Source organism: Lynx rufus, unplaced genomic scaffold, assembly GCF_022079265.1.
Source record: "Lynx rufus isolate CCGP_SWC_20201006 ecotype Redwood Valley unplaced genomic scaffold, mLynRuf1.p SCAF_5, whole genome shotgun sequence".
Lineage (NCBI taxonomy): Eukaryota > Metazoa > Chordata > Mammalia > Carnivora > Felidae > Lynx > Lynx rufus.
In genome coordinates, this window is record NW_025814867.1 from 54,548,587 (window position 1) to 54,559,859 (window position 11,273).

Consider the following 11,273-nt stretch of genomic DNA (forward strand, 5'->3'; position numbering starts at 1 on the left):
ATGATTATGACAATAGGTTCAGCTAACATCCATCTTCTCATATTGATATTTTTTCTTAATTTCTACCTAATGTCCTTTTTTGTTCTAGGAACCTATCTAGGCACCCCATTACATTTACTTGTCATTTCTCCTTAGGCTCTTCTTGGCTCTGACAGTTGCCTAGACTTGTTTTGTTTTTTAATATCTCAACATTTTTGAGGAATACTTGTCAAGTATTTCACAGAATACCTGGAGTTTGTCTGATTTTTTTTTTTTATGATTAGACTGGAGTTATGGATTTTTGGAGGAAGACAACACAGTGATTTATCATTGTTGATGTTGACGTTGATCACCTGGCTGAGATATTAAAGGCATTTTTTTTTTAAGTTGCAAAACACTAGAGTTAACCTAAAATATTTCTGTGTACGGATAATGGTACATGCATGCAATGGTGTGCTATGCCACATTAAGAGTAAAGAAGTATATGATAATATATGATAATATATGTATGTAGTATAGGATAATATATGATATATTCAAAAGATATTTGAGGTGAATATAAAAAGTAAGTTACAAATACTATGATCTTATTGATGCAAAAAGAACATATACATAAACATTCATATATGCAAAAACATTTTCTGAAATGATATCAAAGGTATTTTAAAAACAATTGCCTTGGGGCGCCTGGGTGGCTCAGTCGGTTAAGCGTTCGACTTTGGCTCATGTCATGATCTCGCGGTCCACGAGTCCGAGCCCCGCGTCGGCTCTGGGCTGACAGCTCGGAGCCTGGAGCCTGTTTCGGATTCTGTGTCCCCCTCTCTCTCTGACCCTCCCCCGTTCATGCTCTGTCTCTTTCGGTCTCAAAAATAAATATATATTTAAAAAAAAAAAACGATTGCCTTTAGTAAGTGGAAATGTGAGGTTGGGGCATACTCTTACTTTTCAGTGTATGCCTATCCTTCCTACTTGAATTTCTACCTGGGAGATGTGTTACTTTTATAGTGGAACTTTTGAAAGCAAATATGATCTTATTTTTGTAAAATAAACATATTTTTTTCTGTGTATTGAAAAAACAAATCTAGAAAGATAGACATCATTGTTAGTAGTGGTTAATATCTCAGTAAACGACAATTCCATTTTACCAGTTGCACAGACCAAAAACCTAAGAATCATACTTGACTTTATCTCTCTCACCTCACATTTAATCCATGAGCACAGCCTGTGGGATCTATTTTCAAAATACATGCAGAATCTGACCATTTCTGTTTCCAGCCTGGATTATTGTTATCCAGACTTCCTAACTTGTCTCCTTGATTTCACCCTTGGTCATCTGCAGTCCATTCTCAACACAAACACCAGAGATAGAATCATATTATTCTCTTGCTCAGAGACTTCCTATGTCTTCCATCATATTCTGAGTAAAAGCCAAAGTTTATACAGTGTCTTATCATGTCCTCAATGATGTGTCCACCATCCGCTACCTTTTTACTGCTCACCCACCTTTCCACTTCCTCTCTGACCTTTCATATTAGCTTCTCTGCTGTTTCTCCAGTCTCGGTGCATTCCTCCTTCTCAGTGTCCTTGCACCTGCTGTTCCTTCTGCCTGGATGCAATTACTCTTCCAGATTTCTCACCATCTACTTAACTTGCTCCCTCATCTCCATCAGGTCTCTGCTCAAATGGCAGGAGTTCAGGGGCAAGAATGAGCACTAGTAGGGAGCAGTGGATTTTCTGGGAGGCTATGGCCATACTCCTGGGAAAGGATGAATGATGGCTTATGGTGATAGCTGTGGAGAGGAGGGGAAACAAATGGATTCAACAAGTATTTAGGAGGTATAATCCACAGGAGTTGGCATTGGAGGGGTCAAGGAAGAATTCCAAAATTTAATGGGAACTCCTGGAGGAGCACCAGGTTTTGGGGAGACAATGAAAAACAGAATTGCAAGAGACTTTTACTTTTTATGTATTACATGTGATGGATGTCTGGAGATACAGAACTTTAATTTTTTTTTTTTTAAGCATAAGAATTGTCACTCTCCAAGGGGCTCCTAACCATTTTTTGTGCTATGGACCCTTTAGATAGTCTGGTAAAACATATGGACACTCTCAGAATAACTTGCTTTTTTAGTTTATTTCTTGGAAAGAGAGAGAGAGAGAGAAAGAGAGAGGGAAAACCAGCAGGGAGGGTCAGAGAGAGAGGGAGAGAGAGAATTCCAAGCAGACTCCACACTACCAGCGTAGAGCCTGATGTGGGGCTCCAACTCACGAGCTGTGAGATCATGACCTGAGCCAAAACCAAGAGTCAGACACTTAACTGACTGAGCCACACAGGTGCCCCTCAGAATAACATTTTTAAAAGCATAAAATTAAGTAAATATAACTTAAAAAAATTTTTTTAATGTTTATTTTTGAGACAGAGAGACAGAGCACGACTGGGGGAGGGGCAGAGAGAGAGGGAGACACAGAGTGTGAAACAGTCTCCAGGCTCGGAGCTGTCAGCACAGAGCCCGATGAGGGGCTCTAACCCAAGAACCGTGAGATCATGACCTGTGCCGAAGTAAAGCACTCAACCGACTGAGCCACCCACATGCCCCTAAATACATATAATTTTAAAGAAAATGAATTATAATGAAAAATCAGGGGTCTGTGGGCCCCAGATTAAGAACTACTCTATGGAATAACTCCTGTTTAAGTCTTTCCTCCCTTCCTGAATAGCCACATTTGGCCCCATGCATAAGGTGAATGTGCACATTGTGAAAAGAAAGATACAGAAACCATGGTGACTTTGTCAAGAGTGTTGATCAGCAAGGACAACAGGTCACCACTTTCACAGCAATCCTGAATGGCAGCAACATGAGCAAATCAGACAAAAGAGAGGTCAGCTATTCCCTGGTGGTGACACTATTCTGTTTGGAAGCAATAAGCCTGATATTTCTGCCTGAGTAAGCCTAGCGTTCTTGGCCAAATGAAGAGAAGAAGAGGAAGCCTCAGACTGGAGATACGGGGCTTCCTGCATGTAGGAAAATATGGGGCCAAAGTAATTAAAGAGAAAATAAAAGAGATACCACTGTGGTTGTATCTCAGCCTGGTGAAATGGGTTATATCTAATGCACTCATTTCTACATTTTTTCTGTATTTTTTCTATATTTTTTTCATTAAAAAAATTTTTTTATAATGACTGTGTACAACTTTTGTGACAGAAAAAAAAGAGTGTGTAGGACTTTCTTTCCATTTCATTAATGATATTGTCTCACTTACAGTTGCCTGGATTCAAACATCTTAAGCCTTTTGACAGATGTTGTGGAATTTGAGAAAGGATTAGCAGACCCTAGTTTACCTAGAACCAGGGGACATTTCTGCCAAAAGAAAGAGACTGTGGAACTCCATAAATTCTTACTGTTTACACATATTCCCCTGACTCTGATAGTAGTAAATTGGCAATAAATGCTCAGAGTATATGATGCTCAGGAGACTTGATTGTTATTGACTCCTGAATTGAGGGATCAATAGGAACAATATATGCCTGGAGACAGATGTCTTCATGCTGTGTGATCTCAGAAGAGTAGGGAGCTGTGGAATCCCCCTTGGGAGCTGAAGGCAGCAGAGGAATGTTCAGAATAGGAATGGAGCTTAGCTGCTTTGTTTAGTTTTGCATGTTGGACTCTTCATCCTTTGAACAAAGGGATTGGGACTAAAATAAGTTTGAAAACAACAACATTAAAACCTATTTTTTAAAAAGATTTTTTAGTTTTATTTTAATTTAATTTTTAATTTTAATTTTTTTTTAGAGAGAGAGAGTGCGAGAGAGAGCATGAGGGAGAGGGGCAGAGCAACAGAGAGAGAATCTTATCTTTTTTTGTTTTATAGATATATATACATTAATTAATTTTATTTTTTTAATTTAGATCCAAATTAGTTAGCATATAGTGCAACAATGATTTCAGGAGTAGATTCCTTAATGCCCCTTACCCATTTAGCCCATCCCTCCCTCCCACAACCCCTCCAGTAACCCTCTGTTTTTTTTCCATATATAAGAGTTTCTTATGTTTTGTACCCCTCCTTGTTTCTATATTATTTTTGCTTCCCTTCCCTGTGTTCACCTGTTCTGTGTCTTAAAGTCCTCATGTGAGTGAAGTGCTGTGATATTTGTCTTTCTCTGACTGATTGCACTTAGCATAATACCCTCTAATTCCATCCATGTAGTTGCAAATGACAAGATTTCGTTCTTTTTGATTGTTGAGTAATACTCCATTGTATATATATACCACGTCTTCTTTATCCATTCACCCATTGATGGACATTTGGGCTCTTTCCATACTTTGGCTATTGTTGATAGTGCTGCTATAAACATTGGGGTGTATGTGTCCCTTCGAAACAGCACACCTGTATCCCATGGATAAATACCTAGTCGTGCAATTGCTAGGTCGTAGGGTAGTTCTATTTTTAATTTTTTGAGGAACCTCCACACTGTTTTCCCGAGTGACTGCACCAGTTTGCATTCCCACCAGCAGTGCAAAAGAGATCCTCTTTCTCTGCATCCTCGCCAACATCTGTTGTTGCCTGTGTTGTTTATTTTAGCCATTCTGACTGGTGTGAGGTGGTATCTCATTGTGGTTTTAATTTGTATTTCCCTGATGATGAGTGATGTTGAGCGTTTTTTCATGTGTCGGTTGGCCATCTGGATGTCTTCTTTAGAGAAGTGTCTATAATGTCTTTTGCCCATTTCTTCACTGGATTATTTGTTTTTTGGGTGTTGAGTTTGAAAAGTTCTTTATAGATTTTGGATACTAACCTTTTATCTAATATGTCATTTGCAGATATCGTCTCCCATTCCATTGGATGCCTTTTAGTTTTGCTGATTGTTTCCTTTGCTGTGCAGAAGCTTTTTATTTTGATGAGGTCCCAATAGTTCATTTTTGCTTTTGTTTCCCTTGCCTCCGGAGACGTGTTGAGTAAGAAGTTCCTGAGGCCAAGATCAAAGATTTTTGCCTGCTTTCTCCTTGAGGATTTTGATGGCTTCCTGTCTCACATTTAGGTCTTTCATCCATTTTGAGTTTATTTGTGTGTATGGTGTAATAAAGAGGTCTAGGTTCATTCTTCTGCATGTCGCTGTCCAGTTTTCCCAGCATCACTTGCTGAAGCGACTGTCTTTATTCCACTGGATATTCTTTCCTGCTTTGTCAAAGATTAGTTGGCCATACATTTGTGGGTCAATTTCTGGGTTCTCTATTCTGTTCCATTGATCTGAGTGTTTGTTTTTGTGCCAGGAAAGAGAGAGAATCTTAAGCAGGTGGGGCTCGATCCCATGATCCTGGGATCATGACCTAAACTGAAATCAAGAGTCAGATGCTCAACCAACTGAGCCACCCAGGAACCCCTAAAACCTATTATTTGTTGGAGAAATAGATTTGAATTGGCAGAAGTAAGTTCTAGGTGAACAGAGCAGATGTTACTGACACTCTAGCTAGCATACACAAGTCAAATTTGTGGCTACTCAAAGTCCAGTAAGTGGAGAGTTAACAAGGAGCTTCCCAGGTGCTGGAAAACTCCCCAAATTGCTGGTTTGTATGTAAGTCAGTGAAATGTAGCAAGATGGAGAAAAGCGGATTTATGAAAACTTCCCTGGGGGAGATGACTAAAAGTCGTTGGAAAGCATTCGTTCAGTTATTCATTAAATATTCACTACTTGCTTTCTGTATGCCTAGCATTGTCTTGGATGCTGGGGTTAAGTAGCGAACAAAAAGCCAGAGCTCCTGCTCTTGTGGCGACTACATTCTAGTGGGGGATAGAAACAGTACTGAATAACCCTAGAAAATTCCAGGGAGTGACAAGAGCTATGAAGAAGTTAAAGTGGATTCAAAGGGAAGAGTGATGGGAGGAGCATTTTGCACAGGGTGGAGAGGAAAGAGTTTTCTATTAAGGTGACTTTGAGCAGAGATCTTACAGGGTAAGGGAGCAATGGGAGAAAACAAACCACAAAGAGGAAACAGAAAAACAAAGGCCAGGAGGCAGAGGCTTCAGAGGCACTTGAGGAACAAAAAAGAGGCCAGTGCCACTGGAGTGGAGGAAGACAGGAGAAAAAGATGTGCCAGAACACTTTTATCAGGTAGTGAATGTAGATTATGAGACCTCCAAGGAGACTTGCTCAAGGAGCAACAAATCATCACTAAATTCCTTCAAAGACGTGTAGGTCTGTGTGGTTTATTTTGTGATGCGGCTTTTGTTTTGATGATTGGGTAGGGCATACAGATATGGAGCCTGAGCTGAGCCTCTCAGAGCAGGGAAGCCATGCTTTGCACTTCTCACCTTCTGGGCCTTTCCTGCACACAACATGCACTGAAAGAACAGAGGATATAAGTAATGTGTGAAATTATTAACCTGTCTTGGTGCCCACTTATTCCTAAAATTGTCTTGTCTGAGGACCAGATAAAATGAGAAGGGTCTGAAAACTCTGAAAAGATAATGCCCTTGTTCAGACCCCCTCACACCGTCAAAGCTAGCAGTGTCTAGTCAATGCTTTCTCCTGATGCCAAATCTTGGACTCTGACTCTTTTGTTTTTCTGTTCCCCATTTAAGGACTCTTGTGATTACGTTGGGCTCACCCAGATAATCCAGGATAATCTCTTTATTTTAAGGTCAGCTGATCAACAAACCTAATTCTATTTACAACTCCCTGAACTATTTATAACTCCCTGAAGCCAGGTAGTATAACACATTCACAGGTTCTAGGGACTAGGGCCATTATTTTGCCTACTACTATCACACTCCATAAATGCAATGTGGTCTCTTTCTTATGGCCTTGATTTTTTATTTCAATATTAATTTCGTTGTATTTATGGTTTTTAATATAAGCTTCCTCAAACCTGTTTTGAAAAAGAGGCAATGAAAATGGGCTCTAATATGCTTAACAAATACGAATCATGGACATACTGTATGGTGGTAGAGAAATCTAAGAGTTGTCTTGTGGTTTTCCCTCCACCTGCACCTCACCATTAAAATAAAGGGAGTGGGGCTGCTTGGAAAAGTGAGTTGATAACCTTGGACCCACTCTCCTTTTTTCAGAGCTGACAGTCTATTTTACAATGTTCTCAATTCAGTCTTTGGGGCAGAAAAGGACTGAATTGGCCACTATATTAGTTGTTTATTCCTGTTTACCAAGTTATCTCTGAATTTAGAGGCTGAAACATAAAACATTTATTATCTCATTGTTTCTCTGGGTCAGATATCTGGGTACAGCTTAGAAGGGTGTTTCTGGCTCAAGATGCAGTTGGGTGATATCTGAAAACTAGGAGAGGATCCACTTCTAAGCTCACTCATGTGTTGTCGCAGTATTCAGTTCCTTATAGGTTGTTGGACTGAAGTGCCTGTTACTTGCTGGTTATGAGTTGGAGGCTTCCCTCAGCTTTTTGCCATCTAGGCTCTCCACTGGGTACTCAAACATGGCAGCCAGCTTCCCTCAGAGGGAGAGTCTCAGATGGCAGCCACCGTCTTTTTGTAACCTGATCTTAGAAGTAACATCCCATCACTTTGGCCATATTCTGTTCATTAGAAGTGAGTCACTGGGTCCAGCCCACACTCAAGGGATGAGACAGCACAAGTTCATGACTACCAGGAGGGGGCAGACTGTCAGGAGCTGTGTAAGAAGCTGCCCATCACAGCCATGTGGAATCCATGAGGACATAAAGATACATGTGTCCATTTAACTCCCATCAAAGAGACATAAATGTAGAGGATGTGACATTAGAAAATGATGCATCTCAGAAGCAACAATTTGCACTTTGATTAACAAATGTAAACTCTGTATATCAAACAGAGTAGCCATAATACAATTGTTACTACTATGTACCAGAAGGATTAGACAGAATTTGTCTATACTAGACTAATTTTTCCCCCACAGAGTTTGCAACTGACATCATAAACAACAAAACAATAAAAAGATAGGAAACATATGTTGAAATGAGTGGGGCCTAAGAACATATTGTTAGAAGAGTGAAAGTATTAAATATGAAGCCAAGCCAAAGTCTGCATTACTAGAATCCATTCTGGGGTAGCAGAAAAGTACCATACTAATCTAAACATATTAGAATGAAAGGAAAGCCATGCATCAGAACATTCATAGAAACTCACAGTATGTCATTGATTATTGCTAGAACAATTTAATGCAAAACAAATAGTAAGGCATGGCAAATGTATTTCTATAGTGAGGGACTGATGATATTGAAAAACTCAAAAGAGGGGCACCTGGGTGGCTCAGGCAGTTAAGCATCTGACTTTGGCTTGAGTCATGATCTCATGGTTCGTGGGTTCCAGCCCCACATCGGGCTCTGTGCTGACAGCTCAAAGGCTGGACCCTGCTTTGGATTCTGTGTCTCCCTCTCTCTCTCTGCCCTTTCCCCCCTCACACTCTGTGTGTGTGTCTCTCTCTCTCAAAAATAAACATTAAAAAAATTTTTTTTAACTCAAAATAAATAGTATCAAATGGATAGCAGTATCTGTGGCAACATAGATATGACTTATATTTGGGTATTTTTAATGGTAACAGGCATATACAACTTTTAAAAAATAATCATTGTTATTGCTTCTCCTTCTCTATTTCCCTTTTTCCTTGGTTCAATTTCCTTTTTTTTCTATTTCATTTTTTCTGTTTCTTCTATTTTTCACTTCTTAAGTTATTGTTGGTTAAACTATGTTTCTAATTTAAAAAGCATAGCTAGGTTCTACAATAATACATCTTGAATCACAAGTATTTGGAAGAAATATTTCAGTTACTGTCTGGTTACCAACTTATTTTCCTCAAAGGAAGGTATTGAGAGGGTGTTAACTTTCTCACCTGACACACCTTGCTTGCACAATGGGTAGTTGAGCATCCTCTTCTGTTTAATATCTTTGATCTTGAATTCACTGAGGTCCAGGGACTTTGTGTTTTAATATTAAAACATGGATCAGGTATGACCGTTAGGGTACCACTACTAATTATAACTTGATTATTTTAACACCTTTATTGAGGTATAATTGACACATACATAAAATGAACATTAAAAACTTGAATCTGAATTTTACTTTTTTCTTTTCACTTTATGATTGTGCTTTGAGTATTTGGAGAGAAATATTTCTCCTCAAGGTAGAACATAAACAACTTTGTAACAAATCTTTTTGATGATATCCTTGGTGGATATGACAACACTTAGTTGCCAATGCAGCCTCGTTAAGAGCCCTGATTTTTTTCAGATTATCAAGTGGCAATGTACATAGGGAAGGCGGGATCCCTTCTGAGCCCCAAAACACAAATTATGTGTAATGCCCCCGATTTTGAATCCGAGAGACCACCAAGGAGCCGATACTGATGCAAATGCACGAGGGTTTATTTGCAAGCTCGAGCTTAGGCCCAAGTATACCCGACACAGTGGAGCAGAGACTTGGACCCCTATGTTAAAAGGTGTAGCAGTTTTATAGGGCCAGTGGCCAATGAGATCATAACACACACAGAAAGTTGCATAGTCATGCCAGTCCACACGCAGGTGGCCAATTGAATTACAATTTACCCTATAGTAACTGTTTGAACTAGCCTATCACTCTGGTCAGAATTGGCGCACAAGTTTGGCGGGCAAAAGGCGGGGTTTACATTCTTTGGGGGTTAGGGGTTCCGCATTCTTATTTGAGCCGGTTTCCAGTAAGGGTGTGCTCAGTGGCTTGACTAGGGTGGGGGAGTGTCTTAAGCAATAAGCAGGTCATGTGGGGGTTATACATGAGATGGTGGGTATAGCACAAAGTGGAGTTAGTCTTGCTCTACTTGTCCAGGGGGAGGGGATTTTTGTTAAATTCCTTGGATCCCACATATGATTTACCCAATCCCATTCATTTTTGCTTTTTTGTAGGGAGGTGGTCCAGGTCTGGTCAATGAGATGTGAGTCAAAGTCTGCAGGACACTTCTGCGAAATGTTTTTCTCCTCGCCAGCTAACTTGGGACTGCAAGGGAGGAAGCCAAACCTCTGAGGATGCAAAGTGGAAACATGAAGGAATCTAGGTTTTTAATGATCTTGTTGAGTTGCATACCGACTGACCCTGTTTCAGGTCTACCTCTGAACTTATGATGTGATGTTATAAATAGCCTTATCAGAGCCACTATATTCTGCAACTCCAGGGAGAGCCATTCACACTGTACAACATAGCGGTCCTGGATCTTACTGTTTAAGCCACTTTTAGATAGATATTCTACAGTTGCAGCCAAAAGCATCCCACTTCATAAAATGGGGCAGATGGTGTTCCAATATTAAGAAACTTTCTCTGTGTGCCAGTTTATACCTTGCAAAAGACTATTACTGGAAAGTTTTAAAATATATGTAACAGAAGCCACAACTCAGAATAAACAATAAAAGGAATTCATTGGCTCAGAGGTAGGGCAGGCTTCAGGGGGTTCGATTTAGGATTTCTTGAGGTCATCAGCAATCTGGCTTTTTTCCTGCCTAATGTTCTCAACTCTGTCCTCCCTATGTTTTGGCTTCTTCTTCAGGCTGTCTTTCTTCATGGTGGCAAAACTTTACAGTTATTTCAGACCTCATTCTACCCCTCGAACTCTGTTGAGCCACCTGCTTAGCTTAAGTCACATGCTCAGTTTTAGGAGCTGGGGTTGGAATCAAATTTCCAAGAAGTCTCCAAATCAAAATTCGAGGTTGGATAGGAGAAATGAAATGCTGGGACCCAAACATGAAGTGTCCACTCCATGGACTTGGAACTATAATGCAAATGAACTTTTTAAAGATGTGCTTGAAATTTACTTATGCTCACTCTCAAAAGAATGTGAGATGGAGATAACCAATGAACTTAGGCCCACGGGTTACCTATAAAGCATGAGATTTGGTGAACTCTTGGGGAACTAAGTACAGATCTGACTGTCTGTGAACCTCTGCTAAGTCCTAGTTTGAACATTTGTGAGACAAGATTTCCATTTATTTCTAGAACTAGATGTCAAGGCAATCAATAGTGATTTAAAGCAGCTGCTTCGGGAGAAATGTCAAACTCTTTGCTCTTTAAAAATGTTAATGGAAAATTTAAAAATCTGTGAACTCTTTTCAACACCTTCACTTTTCTGAAATCCAAAATTACTAGTGTTAAAAAACAAAATTCAACTGAGTGAATTTAAAGATCAAGCTGGCTTTATTAAACAATTCATGAATCGGGCAGCATCTCATCCAGCAAATAGAAATGAGGTGTGAAGAACCAATACAAAATGGAAGACTTTTTTATAGGCAGAAAGGGGCAGGAACAAGAGAAGAGTGGATTGCCTCATCTTT